The following is a 7,242-nucleotide window of genomic DNA, read 5'->3' on the forward strand; positions in this document are numbered from 1 at the left end:
ACTGCCTCGGAGCAGATAGTTCCATCATCTGCTGAGGGTAGGAAATGAGAACCAAGAATAATTATTTCCTGAATTTGCCTGAACTGCAATCTGCAGTTATCAAAGTTTGTTTCAACACTCTAATCAAAGAGCTGTCTTGAGTATGTTTCAACACTCTAATCAAAATGTTCTATATAACATGTACAAACACTTTAATCAAAGGGTTATCTTGAGTATCTTTGAGCACTCTAATCGAAGTGTTCTCCTGAGTACGTTTAAACACTCTAATCAAAACGTTCTATATAACATGTATAAACACTCTAATCAAAGAGTTATCTTGAGTATGTTTGAGCACTCTAATCAAAGAGTTATCTTGAGTATGTTTGAGCGCTCTGATCAAGGAGTTATCTTGAGTATGTTTAAACACTAATCGAAAGTAACTATTTTGACCAGGAATGAATAAACATAAACCACCTAAATTAAATCTCTTCACAAGCAAGAATCTAAATCATCAGTGAATATGACAACATCCTGTTCGTAATGTGTTTTTTTTTGGTTAAGTAGCTAACTAGCTAAAAGCATGGTAACTCCGTACTCCTGCCACCTGGAACCGTTGACAGTCCTCAATTACATTTTTGTCAGACAAACGACGTTATTTTATCTTGATCAAGGTGAACCAAACGAAGGAGGAATTACCAAAAGAGAAAACTATACATCGGAAGTATTACTGAGAGAGAAGACTATTTTCCGTCCAAATCTTAAAAACAGCATCCTACAGTTCATTGAATACAATTAACACTTGAGAGCATTGTACCTACACCACTAGAAACACGCTTTAACCAACAAGGGATTACATTTAAGATACATTTATTTCGAAGCGAGTGATTTCTACGGTATGATTCAGCCTTGTACTATATATTCTTTACTACTGTCCAAATAACAATGTCATATTATTTCTAGCACTTCGATTTACTCTTTAATATTATTTTGTCTATATATTTCTTAATACATGCGTTACAGTCTGTGGGCAAACCCAAAATCAGAAACCACAAAACCAAATCATAAATTACCAAACCAATTACCCAAACATCAAACAGATAAACAGGGGACAAAATTAAAAACACCAAAATCAGATCCAAAACCTACCCCAAAAACAGAACGAAACCCAAGACATAGGCAAAAATTTCACCCCATCAATCTCACAATCTTTATCTCTAGCAAAAACTCAAAATTCCTCAACTTAAATCGAATAAGATAGCAAGCGAACTCACAAAGGCCCACGGAGGGGAGTTCTCAATCATCAGACCCAACACAAACTATATAATAATCAGATGCAACACAATCCAACAAGCAAATAAGTATATTGAAATTGAACAAATCGCAAAAATTAGAGTTGCTATAACTAGACATGCAGCACTAAAAGGAAACATGGGAAGCAGGTAACCTACACTAACTGCAACCACTAGTACTGAGATCAATCAAAACAAAACCCAAAACAGTACAGCAACAGTATACAAAAAGTCCTTAGGCTGCCCAGAGAACAACAACTCAAAACAATCAAACACCTCGAAGAAGACCTTGCATATTACAGGTTTAATATAAATAGGGTATACAAACACAAGAATTCCCATAAACATATAACACCAATTCCTATAATCGAATTCAATACCCCCCCCCCATCAAAAAAAAAAAAAACAAAAAAAACCACAAAAAACAATGGTTAGATTAGGTCCCTACGGAAAGCTACACAAACTGGAAAGCTACAAAAATAAACCACGCTTTTGCGGAAACTGCAAAGGGTGGGGCCACCTCACTAGCTATTGCAAAAACAATTCAAAATGAGCTAGCTGTACAGGACCTCACCACCCTAAATCGTATGAATGCCCCCTAACTGCTCGTGAATTTGCTATAGTATAATATATGGATTCGAACCACACATCATATAATGAAGCAAGACTAAATATTCAAAATCCGAAAACCGAGCTAATCCAAAAAATAAACTCCGACAAACCTAAACCTGACATTATCTGCTTACAAGAAACCCATCTAACTCAGGCCTCTAAGACCACCCCCAAAATTCCAGGATACTCAACTGTATATACTAAAATTAGAAGAAACGGTAAATTAATAGGGGGGCTAGCAACTTATATTACTGACTCACTTCCAAACACCTCAGAAGTTATCCCAGATCAAAACCAAGACGCACCTGAACAAATAGGAATTCAAACCATCATGATTAATACTGGCCAGCATGCTATAAAACTGCTAAACATATATGACCCAGGGGAGATAATCCAACAGCAATCAATCACTATACGAAAATGACCACTGACAAAGAGGAAAATCTAATCATATGCGGAGATTTTAACGCCCATAACGTAAGCTTGGGAGGAATAACGCAAAACCTAAGGGAAAAACTACTTGAAAAATGGACAACCTAATCCAATCCAGTTATCCTTAACAATGGAACAGGAACAAGATTAGACCCCATCAAAGGTGCACTATCAGCAATCAACCTCACCATAATCACTCCTAAATTGGCCCAAATCTCAGACTGTGAAGTTGATCAGAGCAGCACCTTTGGAAGCGATCACTTCCCTATCCTACTCACCCTCAATATAATGACACAAACACACCCAACTAACAACATACCAAGGTGGAGGTGTGACAAAGCCAATTGGGATAAATTTAAAATCGCCCTCTCTACAATAACTCTAGCAGATCTTTATAACGATAACATCGATTAATACAATCTAAATGTAATGAACGCCCTAACTAAGGCAGCTAAAATAAGTATACCCATAACAGGAAGACAACAACCTAATCCCACTGTCCCATGATAGAACGAAGAATGTAAAGTAGCTCAAAAAACTTAAAAAGGGGCCCTTAATCGATTTAAACACAAAAGGAACTCCAATGACTTTAGGATTTACAAAAATAGGGGGAAAATGAAAACAATAATCCAAAATGCAAACGAAAAATTCTGGCAAGCCTTCTTCTCTAACATAAACTTCAAAACCAACGCAAAACTGGTATTGGAGAAGATAAAATCAATAAAGGGGAAAAGCAAGCAACCAACTCCCAAACTGAATGAAAATCTAACCAACAGAGAACAGGCAAACTGCTTGGCATCACACTTTGCAGGCATGAGCAGCAACTCCAACCATACCCAAATATTTCAAGAGCACCACCAAATTGTAGAACAAAAGTATCCAAACCTCTTCTCCGACCTAGGATCCAAACAATCTAAATTAAATGAGGACTTCACAATAGCAGAATGGATTGCTGCACTTGCTAAAAAAAAGGCAACCTCACCTGGAAAAGACCAACTTGGCTATGAAATATACACACACATCCCGTAAAACATAACCGAAATCATACTAGATCTACTTAATAATAGCTGGCGGAAGGGCCAACTACCCAAAAGTTGGAAAAACGCTATCGTCATTCCAATACCCAAACCTGGCAAAATCCCAAATGACATCAATGCATATAGACCCATATCTTCAACTGTTAACATATGCAAACTAATGGAAACAATGATTAATGACGGTCTAAAATACCATCTAGAAAGCAACAACTACACTGCAGAAACACAAAGCGGCTTTCGCAACAAAAGATCCATCCTGGACCAAGTATTCATAATCAAAGCAAACATCAAGCTAGCATTAAATGCAAGACACAAACGCAATAGACATCTAATCACAGTATTTCTCGATCTAGAAAAAGCATTCGATTTGGTCTGGACAAAGGTCTTATTGCCAAACTTAATCTATACGAAATAACTGGCTGCATATATAACTGGATAGCAGGCTTCCTAACAGATTGGAAGATACTGACAAAAGTAGGGGATCGATATTCAGATATATATAACCTAGAAAACGGTACGCCACAAGGTAGCGTGCTTAGCCCCACTTTAATCAGCATCATGATAAACGACCTTGACACTATAATTAACAAAAATGAGGTAGATCTATCCTAATTTGCTGATGATAGCGGGATTTGGAAAGCAGGCAATCCAAACGGCAACACAATCATAGGGCAAATACAAGATAGTCTTAACCAAATAGGTCGGTGGGCAGATAAATGGGGTTTTAAAATATCCAACACTAAAACAGAAGCCATTATGTTCTCGCCACACAATAGAAGTACTATAGAATACCCTAAACTGCACATACAAGGGAAACTAATAAAATTTGTCAAAATAGCCAAATTCCAAGGAATGTTCCTTGACGAAAACCTAACATGGAAACACCACATTAAAGAGCTCACCCAAAAATGTAAAGCTGATCTAAGTCTATTAAGAAACCTCAAGGGAACTACATGGGGGGCCAACCAAGAAACGCTTTTAACACTAAATAAGGCACTTATAAGAGAAAAAATAGATTACGAGTACCAAATCTGTGCATCAGCTAACCAAACATCACTTAATAAACTAGATTCCGTACAAAATAAGACACTAATCATTTGCACTGGAGCACTAAACTCAGCCTCCTTAGAAGAGCTCCATATACTGACAAGAGAACTACCACTGCAACTAAGAAGAAGCAAAAGTATATTAAGATATGCCGCATGAGTGTCGATCCACAAAACAAGCCACCCTACCAGGAAAATTATCCAACAAAGCGACACAGCCACCCGGTGCAAAAACATTCATGAACTAACTAAAGATCTTATCCTACCCACTCTACAAGCTGAACAATGCAGTTACCATGACCCAACATCATGGACGGGAGGTAACCCTAATTGTAACACAATTGCCATTATTTATGGCAACAAACAAGACAAGGTACATGATATAAGGACAAAATATTAGCAGAGCTAGAAGAAAATACATAGGGTACACCAAGATATATACCAATGGCTCAAAGATTACAAATCCGTACAAAACTGCTGCGGCAATAGTAATCCCTGAAACCAACACAGAATTCGGAGCTAGATTACCCGACACCTGTTCCATTTACACAGTCAAATTCTTGACCATTATTGAAGCTCTAAAATGTATCCAGCTAACAAACACTACACAAGCAGTTATCATTAGCAACTCCCTTAGTGTCATCAACTCGAGTAAATCAAACCATTCTATCACAAGAAGCAACTTGCTGAAGGAAACCAACCACTTAATTAAACAACTGCTACATAACAAACATATAATATAGTTCATGTAGGCGCCCTCCCATATCGGACTAGCAGGTAACAATAAAGGAGACCAAGTAGCTAAACAATATCTCCATGAACCTGACTCCATAACATTATACTACATCGTCGATAATAAGTGGCAACAACAATGGGATAGCAGCAAAATGTAACGCAGGCTATACTCCATATTAAGTAAGGTTGCAAGACATACTAACCCTCCACAACTCGTTATAAGTCAGGATCAAAAACGTATCAATAGGATACTAACAGGCAAAACTAAATTAGCCAGCAGCTTTGGGAAATATTTGACATCAACATAAACTCAAATGGCAAATGCCCACACTGTCCACTCTAAGAAGATTTAGAACATGTCTGTAACACCCGCCATAAGTATGGAACCCAAAGAACTAGGTTTATGACTAAACAACATAAAATAGGGTCCCCACCGACCTATCCAGCTTTCCTCAAAGAACAAAACTTAAATAAGGGCATTACTTACAAAAATATTATAATTACTTACAAAAATATTATAATTACTTACAAAAATATTATAATTACTTACAAAAATATTATAAGCCTCCTCACCGACAATGGGAAAAAAGGGGTGGGGGATTTAATCAAAAGTGTATGACCCGCTAAACCATAAATAAATACCATTCAATTAATTACAACTAGGTGACAGGCTAACAAACTAAATGTAAGGAACAACAAGATCAGATGTCTTTGAGATATCTTATCAAAATAGATTTAGGCTGAAAATAAAATCACATAAATAACTCTATCCACAAGCTAGGATAATAAACAAATCAAAATAAGTCCAAACCTACCAAAACTAGTAGACAGGCTAACAAACTTAAGATTAGGAAATAAATAAAAACAGATATCTTTGACAAGTCTTAGCGACCCGAGTATTCGGCAATGATATCTATCTTATCAAAATTAGATTTAGCCTGAAAATAAAATAACATTACATAAATAAAACAAAATAGGGACAATAATCATAAACCTAAAATTTGGGAATAGATAAGATCATATGTATTTGACATGTCTTAGCGACCCGAGTATTCGGCAAAGATATCTCTCTTAATCAAATAGACTTAGCCTGAAAATGAAATAACAACATACTAATAGCTTCATCCAAAAAGCATGGAAAATAAATCAAACATAAAGATACCTTATCAAGTACTTAGCCCAACACTAAACCCACACATATAGAAACAAATAAACTGCAATAACCCTTAATCTAAAAAACAAAAAAACAATCCTAGAATATAAAATTAGGGACACTAACATATTTTCCTATCGCAAGTACAACAAACGCAACTGCCCCAAGGCACAGCCTCTCCTAGAGGAACTAAACACAATTAGAACACCTAGATAAGACCAAAAACACTAGAATATATAAGGTGGTCTAAAAAGCCCAAGACCATCAGGCCCCGCTGCACAAGGCGGCAAAGTCTATCAAGATAGGAAAACTTACTATAACCCCAAAAGTTATACCTATAAGGTGGTCTAAACCCCAAGGACCATCAGGCCCGACTGCACAATGCGGCAACCAAATAACTAGCGAAACTAGTTAGGACCCTAAACTTAATTATATATGAGGTGATCCAAACCCCAAGGACCATCAGGACCAGCAGCACAAAGCGGCGCACCATTAAGCCATAGAAAGTTTAAATAACCATACACAAAAGGATGAACCCTAACCAAGAACCACCCCACCAAAGTCAGGCTCAATAGATAAAGTTTAAATAAGCATATAGACTATCACTAAGCTGTCACTGGTGTGGTACTATCTTTAAAAAGAAGAACGGCACAGAATATATCTCCAAAAATCTGTAAAGACGACGATTCATTAACCTTTTGACAAGGGAGTCAAAACATTTATACCCTGGATAAACCAAGGTGCCTTCCAAGTGAGCATGCTCCTACCTGACCGAACCTTCCTCCTCGCAACCACCGGACATTAAATTAATAAACGTGCATAACACATATTAAATACATGAAGGGAGAGGCACTTTTTCCTCTTTTCTTGAACAATTAATTATCCCTCCACATCGGAATAAAAACCTAGGTGTCCCAATGTGACGTCATAGTGGCGACCAATCGCTACTGGCGTCACAT

Source organism: Sinohyriopsis cumingii, chromosome 17 (assembly GCF_028554795.1).
Source record: "Sinohyriopsis cumingii isolate HCF-2022 chromosome 17, ASM2855479v2, whole genome shotgun sequence".
Taxonomy (NCBI): domain Eukaryota; kingdom Metazoa; phylum Mollusca; class Bivalvia; order Unionida; family Unionidae; genus Sinohyriopsis; species Sinohyriopsis cumingii.